The 18,456-nt window shown below is 40.3% G+C and overlaps 1 pseudogene; it reads right to left on the bottom strand.

Moving 5' to 3' along the window:
• Nucleotides 1-1,337: 1,337 nt before the first annotated feature.
• Nucleotides 1,338-16,851, bottom strand: LOC128571701 (CKLF-like MARVEL transmembrane domain-containing protein 7; annotated as a pseudogene).
• Between the last annotated feature and the right edge of the window lie 1,605 nt (nt 16,852-18,456).

Genomic DNA, 18,456 nt, shown 5'->3' with positions numbered 1-18,456 from the left:
ATTATGAAGTGACCTGCAAAAACATTCTGGTACAAATATCTTTGTTAAAGTGTGATTCTTTTGTCTTCTGGATGTATACCTAGTAGAGGAATTGTAGGATAGAATGGCAGGTCTATTTTTAGTTTTCAAAGTGTTCTCCAAACATCTTTCCATAAGGAACGTATTAGTTTACATTCCCACCAGCAGTGTAGAAGTGTTCCCTTTTCTCTACATCCACGCCAACATCTCTGGTTTTGAGATTTTGTCATATGGGCTAATCTTACTGGAGTTAGATGATATCTCAAAGTAGCTTTGATTTGCATTTCTCTGATGATTAAGGATGATGAGCATTTTTTCATGTGTCTGTAGGCCATGTACTGTCTTCTTCAGAGAAGTTTCTCTTCAAGTCCCTTGCCCAGCCTGCAATGGGATCACTTGTTCTTTTCTTGCTAATACATTTGAGTTCTCTGTGGATTCTGGTTATTAAACCTTTGTTGGAGATATAACCTGCAAATATCTTCTCCCATTCTCAGGGCTGTCTGCTTGGTTTACTTACTGTGTTCTTGGCTGTGCAGAAGCTTTTTAGTTTAATCAGGTCCCAGTAGTGTATTTTTGATGCTGCTTCAATTGCCCAAGGTGGGTTCTCCTCATAAAATATTCACAAGGCCGATTTCTTTAAGAGTTTTCCCTGCACTTTCTTCTAGTATTTTTATAGTTTCATGTCTTAAGTTTAAATCTTTAATCCAGTGAGAATCTGTCTTAGTTATTGGTAAAAGGTGTAGCATGATTCCTAGTAGCATGATTCCTCCTGCTTTGTTTTTATTTCTGAATAATGTCTTGGCTAGTGGAGGTTTTTTCTTTTCCATAGAAAATGAAATATTATTATTATTATTATTATTTTGTGATTGGCCAACTCAATATTTTATTTAAAAAAACTCAACACACCCACACACACACACACACACACACCCCATAGTAACAAAGGCAGAGAGAAGGAAAGGAGACACTAGATGTCCTATGTGGGAACAGGCCGACCACTTTCAGAAAGAGAATATTTTAGAGATCAGATTGACAAGCTAGATAAATTAGGAGGAGGCTTTGTTTTTGTAAGAGGAATTTAAGGCATTGGGCACTGCCCTGAGGAATGTGAAGTTGAAGCAGATTCTTGAAGGAGTAATCACAAACTCCCACCTGTGTTAAGTGGGACCATCAGTACCTGAGGAGGTTCTAAAAAAGAAGGGAGCCCCTGAGACTGCTTTCCTTTCTGGCAGAAGAGGAGGACTGGAGAAATCTGGGCAGCTCGGGAGCTCAGGGAACCACCTCCTGCAAAGGCCAGAGGAAACTGAAGGCCCTTCCTGGCGTCCACCAGCCAGGGCAGGTCTTTGGCACCGGGTCACAGGTCCAGGAGACTGGCCTGAGGTCCTCCTGTCTGCAGAGCTCCTGAGGGGCTGGAAGGCTGTGGCCTGGTCAGACGGTTGCATCTGTGGACTGGGTTACACACGAGATCTTGTAGGACAAGCCATATGTCCAGGCAGAGGAAGGTGGCCAAGAAACCGAAGATCAATCCGGCTACCAATCCGCTCTGGCTGTAACTCTTGGAGGCTGCCACGATGGAGGTGATGAGCAGGAGCAGGGTACCGATCAAATAGTGGAGAAGTTCCGACAGGGGCCAGCTGATACAGGTGAGCACACAGTAGAAGCAGAAGAGGTGGACCAGGTAAAAGGCAAGGATCATTATCAAGTCGTAAATGGTGACCACTTCAAAGTAGCTGTACGCACTGTAGTCGGTCCACAGAGAGCTCCCCACACAGATGAAGGCAATCAGCAGTGTGACCATCTGCGCCACCTTCAGCAGGGCCGTGTGCGTGCCTGGATACACGGGGTCCAGCAGCCCCTCCGAGGGGCTCGAGCAGGGCCGCCTGGGTCCGAGCTCGCGGCTGCTGCTGCTGCACGTGGTGCGGACCTGAAGTATTATTTTTTCAAGATCTTTAAAGAATGACAGTGGAGCTTTAATAGGGATTGCATTAAAATTGTATATTGCTTTGGGTAGTATGGACATTTTATAAATGTTGATTCTTCCCAGCCACGAGCATGGTATGTTTTTCCATTTGTTAACATTTTCAGCTATTTCTTTTCTTCTTTATAGAGATCTTTCATGTCCTTTGTTGGTGAACTCCCAGATATTTCATCTTCTTTGGCACTACTGTGAATGAAATAGAGTCCTTGACCGTTTTTTCAGCTTGACTATTGTTGGTATATATAAAGGCTACCGATTTATGAATGTTGATTTTGAAACCTGAAACGCTGCTGTATTCCTGATCACTTCTAAGAGTTTTGTAATAGAATCCCTGGGTTTTCCAGATATACAATCATATCATTTGCAAAGAGTGAAAGTTTGATCTCTTTTGATCAAGGATACCCTTGATCACCTTTTCTTCCCTAATTGCCATGGCTAACATTTCCATTACAATGTTAAAGAACAGTGGAGACAATGGGCAGCTTTGCCTGGTTCCTGATCTGAGTGAAAATGATTTCAATTTAACTCCATTCCATACGATATTGGCTGTGGGTTTGCTGTAGATAGTCTGTATCAGTTTAAGAAATGTCCCTTCTATACCCATTTTCTTAAGTGTTCTAATTATGAAGGGATGCTGGATATTTTCTGCATCAATTGAGGGAATCATACAATCTTTGTTTTTTAATTTGTTTATGTGTTGAATTATATTTATAGATTTACATATATTAAACCAAACTTGAGACCCTGGGATAAAACCTGCTTCGTCATGGTGTATAATTTGTTTGATGTGTTGCTGTATTCTGTTTGTTAGGATCTTACTGAATATTTTTGCATCTATATTCATTAGTAACATTGCTCTATAATTTTGTTTTCTTGTTGGGTCTTTTTCTGGTTTGGGGATCGAGGTGGTGTTTGCTTCATAGAATGTGTTGGGTATTCCTTATTTTTCTATATTTTGGAAAAGGTTAAGTAACATAGGTACTAGTTGCTCTTTAAAGGTTTGATAGAATTCTGATGTGAATCTATCTGGTCCCAGCCTTTTCTTTGTAGGGAGATTTTGTATAGTTGATGCTATTTCAAAACTTCATATAAACCTGTTCAACATTTCTGCTTCATTGCAGCTAAGTCTTGGAAGGTGGCGTGCTTCCAAGTATTGGTCAATTTCCTTTAGCTTTCATAATACTGAGAATAAAGTTTCTTATAATATTCATTAAGGATATTTTGAATTTCTGAGGTGTCTGTTGTTATTTCATTTTTACCATTTGTGATTGATGAAATGAGAGATTTTACTCTTTTTTTCCTGATTAGGTTAGCCACAGGTTTACTATTTTATTGACCTTTTCAAAAAATGAATTTTTTGATTTATTGATCTGTTATATAATCCTTTTGTTTTCAATTTCATTTAATTCAGCTCTAATTTTGGTTATTTCTTTTCTTCTGCTGGGTTTGGGTTTGGAGTGTTCATCCTTTTTCAATTGCTTGAGATGTCCTATTAAGTTGTTAATTTCCTCTCTTTGAGGACAGTTTGCAGTGCTATAAATTTTCCTCTTAAGACTGCCTTTGCGGTATCCCAGAGTTTCTGATAATTCATGTCTTCATTATCTTTGTTCTAAAAGTTTGGTACTTTCCTTCTTAATCTCATCCATGACACAGCTATCATTCAGCATAAGTTATTTAGCTTCCATGTTTTTGTATGAGTATGCAGATTCCTGTTATTACTGAGTTCAACTTTTATTCCATGATGGTCTGAGAAGATGCAAGGAATAAATTCTATTCTTTTTAATGTGCTGGGGTTGGACTTGTGACCTAAGATGTGATCGATTTTGGAGTATGTTCCGTGGGCTGATGAGAAGAATGTGTATTCAGTTTTGTTAGGATGAAATGTTCTGTAGATGTCTGTTAAATCCAAATGTTGAATGTTTACATTTAAATCTAAAATTTCTTTGCTTAGCTTCTTTTTTTATTATTATTAAATCATACCTGTGTACATTAATGCAATTATGGGGCACCATACACTGGTTTTATAGACTGTTTGACACATTTCATCACACTGGTTAACATAGCCTTCCTGGCATTTTCTTTTCTTTTTTTTTTTGTAGAGACAGAGTCTCACTTTACTGCCCTCGGTAGAGTGCCGTGGCGTCACACGGCTCACAGCAACCTCCAGCTCTTGGGCTTACGCGATTCTCCTGCCTTAGCCTCCCGAGCAGCTGGGACTACAGGCGCCCGCCACAACGCCCAGCTATTCTTCCTGGCATTTTCTCAGTTATTGTGTTAAGACATTTGCATTCCACATTTACTAAGTTTCACATACACCCTTGTAAGATGCACCGCAGGTGTAATGCAATCAATCACCCTCCCTCTGCCCACTCCCCCCCTCCCTCCCTTCCCTTTTCCTCTTCCCCCTATTCTTAGGTTATAACTGGGTTATAGCTTTCATGTGAAAGCCATAAATTAGTTTCATAGTAGTTCATTGGATACTTTTTCTTCCATTCTGGAGATACTTTACTAAGAAAAATGTGTTCCAGCTCCATCCATGTAAACATGAAACAGGTAAAGTCTCCATCTTTCTTTAAGGCTGGATAATATTCCATGGTGTACATATACCACAATTTATTAATCCATTCGTCGATCGTTGGGCACTTGGGCTTTTTCCATGACTTAGCAATTATGAATTGGGCTGCAATAAACATTCTGGTACAAATATCTTTGTTATAATGTGATTTTTGGTCTTCTGAGTATATACCTAGTAGAGGAATTATAGGATTGAATGACAGATCTTTTTTTAGCTCTCTAAGAGATCTCCAAAGATCTTTCCAAAAGGAATGTATTAATTTGCATTCCCACCATCAGTGTATAAGTGTTTCCTTTTCTCCACATCCACGCCAACATCTCTGGTCTTGGGATTTTCTGATATGGGCTAATCTTACTGGAGTTAGATGATATCTCAAAGCAGTTTTAATTTGCATTTCTCTGATGATTAAAGGTGATGAGCATTTTTTCATATGTCTGTAGGCTGTGCGCCTGTCTTCTTCAGAGAAGTTTCTCTTTTAGTCCCTTGCCCTGCCTGTGATGGGATCACTTGTTCTTTTCTTGCTTATATGTTTCAGTTTTCTGTGGATTCTGGTTATTAAACCTTTGTTGGAGACATAACCTGCAAATACCTTCTCCCATTCTGAGGGCTGTTTGCTTGATTTACTTACTGTGCTCTTGGCTGTGGAGAAGCTTTTTACTTTGATCAAGTCCCAGTAGTGTATTTTGGATGCTGCTTCAATTCCCAAGGGTGTCCTCCTCATAAAATACTCGCCCAGACCAATTTCTTCAAGGGTTTTCCCTGCACTCTCTTCTAGTATTTTCAGTTTCATGTGTTAAGTTTAAATCTTTAATCCAGTGAGAGTCTATCTTAGTTAATGGTGAAAGGTGTGGGTCCAGTTTCAGTCTTCTACAGGTTATCAGCCAGTTCACCCAGCACCATTTGTTAAATAGGGAATCTTTTCCCCACTGAATGTTTTTTTTTTTTTTGGTGGAGACAGAGTCTCACTTTATGTCCCTCGGTAGAGTGCCATGGCATCACACAGCTCACAGCAACCTCCAACTCCTGGGCTTAAGCGATTCTCTTGCCTCAGCCTCCTGAGCAGCTGGGACCACAGGCGCCCGCCACAACACCCAGCTATTTTTTGGTTGCAGTTCAGCCGGGGCCGGGTTTGAACCCGCCACCCTCAGTATATGGGGCTGTTGCCTTATCAACTGAGCCACAAGCGCTGCCCCCCACTGAATGTTTTTAATTGGTCTTATCAAAGTTCAAATAGTTGTAAGTAGCTGGGTTCATCTCTTGGTTCTCTATTCTGTTCCATACATGTACCTCTCTGTTTTTGTGCCAGTACCATGCTATTTGATCACTATCAATTTATAGTATAGTTAGAGGTCTGGTAGCATGATTCCTCCCTCTTTGTTTTTATTTCTGAATAATGTCTTTGCCCTTCAAGGTTTTTTCTGATTCCACATAAAATGAAGTATTATTTTTTCAAGATCTTTAAAGAATGACAGTGGAGCTTTAATAGAGATTGCATTAAAATTGTATATTGCTTTGGGTTGTATGGACATTTTAACAATGTTCATTCTTCACAGCCATGATCATGGTATGTTTTCCCATTTGTTAACATTTTCAGCTATATCTTTTCTTAGAGTTTTATAGTTCTCTTTATAGACATCATTCACATCCTTTGTTAGATAAACTTCCAAATACTTCATCTTCTTTGGCACTTCTGTGAATGGATTAGAGTTTTTAATTGTTTCTTCAACTTGACTATTGTTGGTATATATAAAGGCTACCGAATTATGAATGTTGATTTTGTAACCTGAGACGCTGCTGTATTCCTTGATCACTTCAAAGAGTTTTGTAGCAGAGTCCCTAGGTTTTCCAGATATACAATCATATCATCTGCGAAGAGTGAAAGTTTGATCTTTCTGGCCCTATATGTATACCCTCGATTGCCTTTTCTTCCCTAATTGTGAGTGCTAAAACTTCCATTACAATGTTAAAGAGCAGTGAAGACAATGGGCAGCCTTGTCTGGTTCCTGATCTGAGTGCAAATGATTTCAACTTAACTCCGTTCAATATGATATTGGCTGTGGGTTTGCTGTAGATTGCCTCTATCACTTTAAGAAATGTCCCTTCTATACCCATTTTCTTAAGTGTTCTGATCATGAAGGGATGCTGGATATTATCAAAAGCTTTTTCTGCATCAATTGAGAGAATCATATGGTCTTTGTTTTTTAATTTATGTGCTGAATTATACTTATAGATTTACATATATTGAACCAGCCTTGAGACCCTGGGATAAAACCCACTTGGTCATGATGTATAATTTGTTTGATGTCTTGCTGGATTCTGTTTGTTAAGATCTTTTTCAATATTTTTGCATCTATATTCATTAGTGATATTGGTTCTTTTCTATGTTGGGTCTTTTCCTGGTTTGGGGATCAGGGTTATGTTTCCTTCATAGAATGTGTTGGGTATTCTTCCTTATTTTTCCATATTTTGGAACAGGTAGAGTAATAGAGGTACTAATTCCTCTTTAAAGGTTTGGTAGAATTCTCATGTGAAGCCATCTGGTCCCGGGCTTTTCTTTGTAGGGAGATTTTGTATGGTTGATGCTATTTCAGAACTTGATATTGGCCTGTTCAACATTTCCACTTGATTCTGCCTAAATCTTGGAAGGTGATGTGCTTCCAAGTATTGGTCAATTTTCTTCAGATTTTCATAATACTGAGAATAAAATTTCTTATAATATTCATTAAGGATTTTTTGAATTTCTGAGAAGTCTGTTGTTATTTTGTCTTTGTCCTTTCTGAGTGATGAAATTAGAGATTTTACTTTTATTTTCCTTATTAGCTTAGCCAAAGGTTCATCTGTTTTATTGACGTTTTTAAAAAGCAAACTTTTTGATTTATTGATCTGTTGTATAATCCTTTTGTTTTCAATTTCATTTAATTTAGCTCTAATTTGGGTTATTTCTCTTCTTCGACTGGGTTTGGGTTTGGAGTGTTCTTCCTTTTCCATTTGCTTGAGATTTCCCATTGTTAACTTGAGGAAGGCTTGAGGAAGGCTTGTAACGCTATAAATTTTTCTCTTAGGACTGCCTTTGTGGTATCCCAGATGTTCTGATAATTCATGTCTTCATGGTTTTTTATTCCAAATATTTGGCAATTTCCTTCTTAATCTCATCTATGACCTAGCTATCTATTTAACTTCCATGTTTTTGTATGAGTTTTCAGATTCCTGTTGTTACTGAGTTCACCTTTTAGTCCATGGTGGCTCGACAAGATTGAAGGAATACTTTCTATTCCTGTAAATTTACGGAGGTTAGATTTGTGACCTAAGATGTGATTGATTTTGGAGTATGTTCTGTGGGGTGATGAGAAGTATGTGTATTCAGTTTTGTTGGGATGAAATGTTCTGTAGATGTCTGCTAAATCCAAATTTTGGATGGTTAGGTTTAAATCTAAAATTTCTTTGCTCAGCTTCTTATTGGAGGATATAGCCAACACTGCCAAAGGAGTGTTGAAATCTCCAACTATTATGGAGCTGGAGGAAATCAAATTGCTCATGTCTATTAGAGTTTCTCTTATAAATTGAGGTGCCTTCCTTTTGGGTGCATAAATTTTAATAATTGAAATCTCATCATATTGAGTACTACCCTTAACAAATATGAAGTGACCATCCTTATCCTTATTTACTTTTTTTGATTTGAAGCCTATTGTGTCTGCAAATAAAATTGCAACACCTCCTTTTTTTTGATTACCATTTACTGTAATATGGACGACCATCCTTTCACCCTGAGTCTATATTTATCTTTTAAGGCAAGATGTAATTCTTGCATGCAGCAAATATCTGGACTGAGTTTTTGTATCCAGTCAGCTAACCTGTGCCCCTTTAGAAGACATTTAAGCAGTTCACATTAAAGGAGAATATTGATAAGTCTGGTAAAATTTGGGGTATCGAGTTTTTCAAAACTCCAGTGGGCATTTCTAATCCTTTCACCACTGTGGAAGTTGGAGTTTGATCAAAAGTTTCTGAGAGAGTTTACTTTTGTGGTAGAGGATCATGCTGGTCATTATGGATGATAGGTCTGAGAATATCCTGAAGAGCTGGTTTGGTTATGGCAAATTTCTTCAACATGTGAATGTCATTAAAGTATTTAATTTCTCCATCATAAATGAAACTCAGTTTAGCTGGATACAGGATCTGGGGTTGAAAGTTATTTTGTTTTAGGAGATTAAAAGGCAATGACCACCCTCTTCTGCTGGAAAAGTTTCAGCAGAGAGATCAGCAGTTATTCTAATATTCTTCCCTTTGTAGGTAATGGATTTCTTACTTCTGGTTGCTTTCAGAATTTTATAATTCATATTAACTTTAGTGAAGTTAATTATGATATGCCTGGGGGATGTTTTATTCAGGTTGAGTCTTGCTGGGGTTCTGAAACTGTCTGCTATCTGAATTTCAGAATCTCTTGAAATGTCTGGATAATTTTTTTCATAATTTCATGGAGAAGGGCCTCTGTGCCTGTGAGGCCACTTCTTCACTTTCAGGGATTGCAATGAGGCGAATATTAGCCTTCTTCTAATTATCCCAGAGCTCTCTGAGAGAATGATCCATTTTTACTCTCCATTTCTCTTCCTCTTTGAGAGTTTGTGAGCATTCAAAAGCTTTGTCTTCAATGTCAGAAATCCTTTCTTCTGCTTGCTCCACTCTGTTACTGAAAGATTCTACTGTATTTTTCAGATCTTTGAGGGCTGCAAATTCTTGCTTCAGTGCATCAAAATTACGGTGGTTTTGTCTTTAAATTCGTTAAATAATTGAGACAACTTTTGAAATGCTCCTCGAATTTTTAATTCCAAATTTTTCTCCATTCTGTTAATCTTGTTTGCAATCCAAATTCTGAATTCAATTTGTGACATCTCAGCCAGCCATTTATGAATGGGATCTTCAGTTACATCTTTCCTTGGGGGTTTGATCTATTCTGGTTATGCATGTTACCAGAGTTTTTACACTGATTCCACCCTATGATTATTTTATACCGTTTGACTATTCCCCTGGAGAATAGCCTGAGAATAGCCAGAATAGCCTGAGAAACTGGGGACCTGTTTTTTGTGGTGAGGCTAAGTGGCTCTGTCTTGTTTTTAGCTGGTCTCAGTTTGACCCTAGTGAAACAGTTACTCTGGGTTGAATTCTCAGCTATGGAGAAATAACAGCAGTTAAGTCACCTCTCCCCCAACAGGTAACATTTGGAAAAGAAAAAATCAAACCTTCCTACAACCACACACCCAGGGCACCACTTGGATAGTCCTCAGGTGATTGGCTCAGTTCAAAAGGTCCAAATCAATTGTCTCAGTCAGCACCTGTCTCAGGTGGGAGAGTTTAAAAGGTCTCTGGCAACTAGATTGCAGGGTTCTGCTGACAACTCAAATATGATTTGGTCCAGTTCTCCATGAAGTCCGGAGGACTCACCATCAAATAGATTGTTCTGGGAAGGTTGATTTCTCTTTCCCCACCTTGCACCTCTGTCATGTCCCGTCACTGATAACCCCACAGGGCTGTGACCCAGTTGCCTCCAATGAGCAGATACTCCAAGGGGTTGCATCCACCTGAATCACAAGGAAATATATATCTGCTCAGCCACTCTGCTGTTCTCTGCCTCTATCCAGGAGGGGGACGTGAGGCCTGACAACCTCAGGTGCTTGATGGAGGCTGGGGGGTGTTCACTCAGTTTCAGACCCACCCCTGATTGATGTTACTGACAGAACAGAACAACTTTGTGGGAATTTGTTTCTGTCCCTGCTAAATTCCCCCACTGAAGAGAAGCTGTTTTGTGTTCCCAGAACCTGTGCCTCAGGCCTTGTCTTTGCTCCTGCAGGTTTGTATTCACAGCATGGTTAGCCGTCATTTCTAGCCTGCCTTCCTTTGTCTATAGGCTGACGATCCCCTGACGGCCAGGTGCATGTTAGGCTCAGTAAAGCTGTCCTCCAGGTCAGCCCTGCCCTGGGAATCTCCAGGCTCTGCCTGTGCATTTCCTAGTCACTGTGGACTAGTACCACCCAGACGAGTACCACCTCAGGCAAACCCTTTACTCACAGGGCCTGCATTTCCGTCCCAGATCTTTTCCACAGTGTTTGCCACCTCAGAAGATGCCCGGCCTCCTCTGGTTGCCCAGAGAGACAGGGGGTGTGACTTTAATATCTGGGGGTGAGCCTTATTGTTGCCAAAAACGGCTGCTGTTCTGCACCTCGGGGCACTGCCGTTCCGGTGTGGTTCCCTCTCAGCTGACTGTTCTCTCTTCACTCCCGTGCCGCAGGATCAGCACTGAACACCTGCCATCCAGGCCCTGTCCACACCCCTCGAGAAATCACCCAAGAATCTGGACTCCTGGGGGACAGGCCTCCAGACGTCAGAGTGAGAATGGAGGGGAGTGCTGGTAGCTCAGAATATCAGATAGAGAATATATACAGTTTTATGCCTGGGAGGAGAGCACCATGGCACCCTAGTAGGGGAGGTAGGTCCAGTTTTAGAGGGTCTCTCCCATGTAGTTTAGTGGGAGGACCTTTGAACTCTGCTCGTTTGTTTGCGGGGCATTCCAAGCAGTTCTCATGAGGGAGGGGACTCTCGTCTGCTTGGTTATGGATTTTGTACCTTTTGTTTGTATCCTTGGGGTCACAGCTTGCCTCAGCAGGGTTGATGCCTCAACACCTTCTGTGTTGGTGCAGCTCTAATCCACCAGGTTAATTGCTAAATTTCTGTCCTTTAACTCTCCTTCTGAATGGGAGCCTCTGTGGAAAGCTGGCTTCAGTCAGCCATCTTGTCTCCGCCCCTCTTTGCTTAGCTTCTTATTGGAGAATCTATCCAACACTGCCAAAGGAGTGTTAAAATCTTCAACTATTATGGAGTTGGAGGAAATGAAATTGCTCACGTCTGTTAGAGTCTCATAAATTGAGGCACATTCTGTTTGAGTGCATATATATTAATAATTGAAATCTCATCATATTGAGTATTACCTGTAGCAAATATGAAGTGACCTTTTTACCCTTCCTTACTCTTGTTGGTTTTTAAAGCCTATAGTCTCTGTGAATAAAATTGAAACACCTGCTTTTTTCTGTTTTCCATTTGCCTGGAATATAGATGACCATCCCTTTACCCTGAGTCTTTATCTTTTAAAGTAAGATGAGATTCTTGAATGCAGCAGATATATGGCCTGAGTTTTTGTATCCAGTCAGTCAACCTTTGCCTCTTTAGAGGACAATTTAAGCCATTCACATTAATTGAGAATATTGATAAGTCTGGTAGAATTTTGGGTATTGAATTTTTTGAAAGTCATTTCACCAGTGTGGAAGTTGGAATTTGATCAAAAGTTTCTGAGTGAGTTTACTTTTGTGGTAGAGGATTGTGCTGGTCATTATGGAGGATAGGTCTGAGAATATCCTGAAGAGCTGGCTTAGTTATGGCAAATTTCTTCGACATGTTGATGACATGAAAGTATTTAATTTCTCCATCATAAGTGAAACTCAGTTTAGCTGGATAAAGGATCCAGGGTGTTGAAAGTTATTTTGTTTTAGTAGATTAAAACTCAATGAGCACCCGTCTTCTATCTTGAAAGGTTTCAGCAGAGAGATCTGTATTCATTTCATATTCTTCCCTTTGTAGGTTATGATTTTATAAAATTTTCTCCTTCATAGTAACTTCAATGAAGTTAATTATGATGTGCCTGTGGGGTGTTTTATTTGGGTTGAGTCATGCTGGGGTTCTGAAACTGTCTGCTATCTGAATTTCAGAATGTCTGGAAAGTTCTCTTTCATAATCTCATGAAGAAGAGCCTCCATGCATTGTGAAGCCACTTTGTTGCCTTCAGGGATACTTATAAGGCAAGCATTGGTTTTCTTTGACTTATCCCAGACCTCTTTGAGAGAATGATCCATTTTTGCTCTCTAATTCTCTTCATCGTTTAGAGTCTGGGAGCATTCAAAAGCTTTGTCTTCAATGTCTGGAATCCTTTTTTCTGCTTGGTCCATTCTGTTACCAAGGGATTCTAGATTATTTCTCAAATCTTTTCTTTTTGTAGAGACAGAGTCTCACTCTATGGCCCTCGGTAGAGTGCCGTGGCCTCACACAGGTCACAGCAACCTCCAACTCCTGGGCTTAAGTGATTCCCTTGCCTCAGCCTCCCAAGTAGCTGGGACTACAGGCGCCTGCCACAACACCCGGCTATTTTTTGGTTGCAGTTTGGCCGGGGCCAGGTTTGAACCCGCCACCCTGGGTATATGGGGCCGGTGCCTTACCGACTGAGCCACAGGCACTGCCCTATTTCTCAAATCTTTAAGGGCTACAAATTCTTGTCTCAATTTGTCAAAATCTTTGGTGATTTTGTCTTTGAATTTGTTGAATTCTTTTTTTTAACTTTTTTATTTTTTTCTTTTATTTATTAAATCATAGGTGTGTACACTGATATGATCATGGGGCATCATACACTAGCTTCATAGACCATTTGACACATTTTCATCACAATGGTTAACATAGCCTTCCTGGCATTATCTCAGTTACTGTGCCAAGACATTTACATTCTACATTTACCAAGTTTCACATATACCCCTGTAAGATGCACTGCAGGTATAATCCCACCAATCCCCCTCCCTCTACCCAACCCCCCTCCGTTTCCCACTTCCCCCTATTCTTTGGTTGTAACTGGGTTATAGCTTTCATGTGAAAGCCCCAAATTAGTTTCATAGTAGGGCTGAGTACATTGTGTACTTTTTCTTCCATTCTTGAGATAGTTTACTAAGAAGAAGATGTTCCAGCTCCATCCATGTAAACATGAAAGAAGTAAAGTCTCCATCTTTCTTTAAGGCTGCATAATATTCCATGGTGTACATATACCACAGTTTATTAATCCATTCGTGGATCAATGGGCACTTGGGCTTTTTCCATGACTTAGCAATTATGAATGGGGCTGCAATAAACATTCTGGTACAAATATATTTGTTATTATGTGATTTTTGGTCTTCTGGGTATATGCCCGGCAGAGGAATTACAGGATTGAATGGCAGATCTATTTTTAGATCTCTAAGAGTTCTCCATATCTCTTTCCAAAAGGAATGTATTAATTTGCATTTCCACCAGCAGTGCAGACCTGTTCCCTTTTCTCCACATCCACACCAACATCTCTGGTCTTGAGATTTTGTGATATAGGCTAGTCTCACAGGAGTTAGATTATATCTCAAAGTAGTTTTGATTTGCATTTCTCTGATGATTAAAGATGATGAGCATTTTTTCATATGTCTGAAGGCCGTGTACCTGTCTTCTTCAGAGAAGTTTCTCTTCAAATCCCTTGCCCAGCCTTGATGGGATCCCTTGTTTTTTTCTTGCTAATGCGTTTGGGTTCTCTGTGGATTCTGGTTATTAAACATTTGTCAGAAACATAACCTGCAAATATCTTCTCCCATCTGAGGGCTGTTTGCTTGCTTTACTTACTGTGTTCTTGGCTGTGCAGAAGCTTTTTAGTTTGATCAAGTCCCAGTAGTGTATTTTTGAAGCTGCTTCAATTGCCCAGGGGGTCCTCCTCATAAAATACTCGCCCAGACCGATTTCTTCAAGGGTTTTCCCTGCACTCTCCTCTAGTATTTTTATAGTTTCATGTCTTAAGTTTAAATCTTTAATCCAATGAATTTGTTGAATTCTTTAGACAACTTTTGAAATGCTCCTTGAATTTTTAATTGTGTCTTTACCTCTATTCTATTAATCTTATTTGCAATTCAACTTCTGAATTCTCTTCTGACAAATCAGCCATCTGTTTATGAATGGGATCTTCAGTTGTGTGCCCCATATTGTTCCTGGGTGGTGGGGGTTGATCTACTTTGTTTATTCATGTTACCAGAATTTTTCCTCTGATTCAGTCCCCTTGATTATTTTACAATCGTTTGGCTAGATGAGCAGATAAGAAGTTGTGTTGGGGGCTCCAGGAGTAGTGACTAACCAGCCCTTGCCCAAAAGTGGGGATTGGTGACTGTATCTTTTCCACTAGACCTTTGGCAATGACCTGTACTATGCTACAGCCTGAGAAGCTGGGGGCCTCCTTGGTGTGGTGGGTCTAAATCACTCTGTCTTGTTTTCAGCTGGTCTCTGTCCTACCCTAGTGACTCGGTTACTCTGGGTTGATGTCTCAGCTGTGGAGAAATACCAGCAATTAAGTCACCCTTCTTCCCAAAGGAAAAAATTGGAAAAGGAAAATCAAACCTTCCCATAAGCACACACCCAGGGTACCACTTTGGATAGTCCTTGGGTGATTGGCCCAGTTCAAGAGGTCCAAATCAATTTTCCCAATCAGCACCAGTCTCAGGTGGGAGAGCTCAAAAAGTCTCCGGGACATAGATAGAAGGGGTCCACTGGCAGCTCAAGTATGACTTGCTCTGGTGCTCCATGAGGTCAGAATGACACACCCCGCAAATAAATTAGTCTGGGAAGGTTGATGCCTCTTTCCCCACCTTGCACGTCTGTCACACCCAGTCACTGGTAACCCTGCAGGGCTGTGACCCAGTTCCATCCAATGAGCAGATGCTCGAGGGGTTTGCACCTGCTTGAGTCCCAGGAAGATCTATGTCTCCTCAGCCAGGCCACTGTATTCTGCTACTATCCGGCAGGTGGAGGTGAGGCCTGAAAACCTCGGGTGCTTAATAGACACTGGGGTGATTCACTCAGTTCCAGCCCTACGCCTGATTGATGTTGCTGACAGAACAGAACAACTTTGCAAAATTTGTTTCTGTCCTGGCTATATTCCCCTGTGGATCAGACAGTGTTTGAGTTCATAGAAACTGTGACTTAGCCCCAGTCTGTGCCACTGCTCGGTCTCAGCTGCAGTTTGTGTTGGGGTGGATGTGGTTAGAGCTCACACTCAGCTGTCAGTTACAGCCTCTGCCTGTCTGCCTTTTTCTCAGCTATGATCCCCTGAGGGCTGGATGCATCTTAGGCTCGGTAAAACAGTCCTTTGGGACAGCCCCACACTGGAAGTCTGCTATCTATGCACACACTTATGGTAGTCTCCGTGCTCCATCCAGTATGGGCCTAGATGGGCCTCCATCCAGGCCCATACTGCCTCAGGCATACCCTTTACTCATGGGGCCTGCATTTCCATTCTAGATCTTTTCCACCAGTGGCTGCCACCATAGATGATGCTCGGCTTCCTCTGGTTGCCCAGAGAGACAGGGAAATTCTGTCCAGAATATCTCCAGGGGTGTGGGCACTATTGTTTCCACTGTGGCTGCTGCTCTGTGCCTAAGGGCACTGCCTCTCCTGTATGGTTCCCTCTCAGCTGACTGTCTTCTACCTACTCCCATGTTGCAGAATCAGCACAGACAAGGAACAGGCCTTGCCCTGTCCACACCTCTTGAGAAAATGCCCAAGAATCTGGACTCCATGGGGGACAGGCTTCCAGGCCTCTGGGTGAGAGTGGAGGGGAGTTCTGGGAGTTCAGAATTGCAGGTAGAGAATATATACAGTACTATACAGTTTTATGCCTGGCAGGAGAGTGCCATGGCATCCTAGAAGGGAAAGGAGGTCTATTTTTCAGAGAGTCTCTCCCATGGGATAAAATGGGAGGATGTTTGAACTCTGCTTATTTGTTTTTATGGAGTACTATGAGCCCTTCTCATGGGGGAGGGGACTCCCATCCACTTGGCAATGGATTTTGTACCTTTTGTTTTTATCCTTGAGGTCTAAGCTCACCTTAGCAGGGTTGATGTGCGTTCTTCAACCTTCTGTCTTGTGTCAGCTCCAATCCACCAGGTTACTTGCTAAACTTTTGTCCTTTAACTCTCCTTCTGGATGGGAGCTTCTGTGGATAACTGGCTCCAGTCAGCCATCTTGTCTCCCAATCCAATCAATAGTACCTGATCTTAAGGGATTTTTCAGGACAATCGGGCAGATGGGCTCAGACCAGTACTGGCCCTCACACATGGGGGAGTGCTGAATGGTGCAGCACCTGAGATACACAAGCTTAGAGATAGAGGAGAGGCTTGAGGGGATCGGGAGGAGGGCTCCCAAGGGAGTCAGGACTTGTTACTAGATTATGCTTCCGGGGAACTCTTCAGTTTTTCACAGCATTATACTATTACATGATTTAATTTCTACCAGGTTAATAGTGGGATGAATTGGTAGTAAATGAGAATATATAAAATATATGTATACATATATAAAAACTATCTCAAGCTATTTGCTCAGGTTTGCAGGACTAAATCCATGAAGTTATCAAGTGTTACATCTCAGCATCTCTAGTTCCATTAGAAATCAAAACTCACCTGCAATCTAGAAGCATTATTACCATTACAGAGAAAAGTGCTAGAAAATAATTGTCAGTACAATTACTTTTAAACACAGATATTTGAAACAGGATCATTTCCCCAAATACTGTTTACCATTTTTTTTTCAAAATTCAAAACTTTGGAGTTTCCTTTTTATATTAACTCAGTAATGGTGCTTCTAGGTCAGCCATTTTATCTCTCTGAATCTCAGAGTCATCATATGCAAAAATATCTCTCTAATTTTCCAAAAACATCAAATGCATTACTTAATATAAAATTAATTATTAATGTAAAATTACAGCATAAATGCTCTCGTATGAGTGTTTTCTGTATCACACAGTTGCTGTCTCAGTTCCCCATTTTCTCAGTGTTTATTTTCCTGGTTTCTGTCTGCCACTGACTTTGCTTGATAAAGTTCAATTACTGTTTTCCAAGATCAATTGCTGTTGGCAAATCTCTCCAAATACCTCATGTTTTTTCCATCAATAAATAAGCAATTAAAATTATTTAGTGCAGAGCAGTGTATTGGTCTTTGGGAGAGTTTTAAGGGATCTAAAGAAGTCTGGGTCCTTGCCCTCCATAAGTCAATGGTCTTAAGAATGTATGAACCTAGACACAAGTTTTCTATAAATACGTATGTGTTCTATCCACCTAGGATTTTGTCTAGTAAGGCACAAAAAGGGAGAGCTTGTGAGAACCCCTGGCTCTTCTTCTTAGAGATAAGAACATTCTCTAAATACCCCGATTCTTCTCAAGAACATCTTTAGATCTGCTGTCTATGAATTTGTAACCACCACTTTTGAGCTATTTTATATTTTCTAGCCTGTATTATAACTTGATATTTAAGTGTTTATTATGTTTTACTCCACCATGTGCTTCATTACCATCTCTCATGTTCTCTTTGTGACAATATTGAGATGGTGGATACTCTGATGACTCCCATTCTGCAGATGATCCTACTGAGGCTTTGGAAGGTTTATGTGCCTTACAGCATGCTTACAGTAAGTGAAAGATCTGGGATTTCAATTCAGGTAATTTCAGGATGCATCTGTATAACAACTATGCCAATCTGTCTTATTAACAACTTAATTTATCTTAAAATTGCTTTAAAAACAATTTTTAAATGTCTTTCTACTCCTTTTCCTAATTAGGACATTCTGCAAGTGCATGGTCAGAAATCCTCCCCCTCCCCATTGAAAATCTCTGTGAGAAAAGATTTGTAGTGAGATGGAAACACATTAGTTTAAGAATCAGAAGGCCCTCTAGTTTTGGGTTTATCAACATATGTCTGGATAAATGAGAATCTTACTTAACTTCCTGATTCTGTTTTTACCTCTGAAAAATAGAGATAAATTATTATGTGCGGATGATGAAAAGTAATAAGTTGACATAAATGAAGCTATGTGGTAAACTGTAATGGATAAAAATAATATTAGATCCATTAAAAGCACAACTGATTTCAACCACAGTCAATTTTTGCACTTTGGGTTATAGTTAGAGATAGAGAAATTCCTGTTTTCTTAAAGATCTTAGATATCTTTTCTGGATCTTTTAAAACATAAGAATTTTGGAAGTAGATGTACAAAGGAAATGATACTCTCTTCTTTTTCATTTCCTAT

This window comes from Nycticebus coucang, chromosome 19 (genome assembly GCF_027406575.1).
Source record: "Nycticebus coucang isolate mNycCou1 chromosome 19, mNycCou1.pri, whole genome shotgun sequence".
Lineage (NCBI taxonomy): Eukaryota > Metazoa > Chordata > Mammalia > Primates > Lorisidae > Nycticebus > Nycticebus coucang.
Note: the sequence above shows the minus strand (reverse complement) of the source record. Positions and strands in the feature narration are given on the sequence as shown.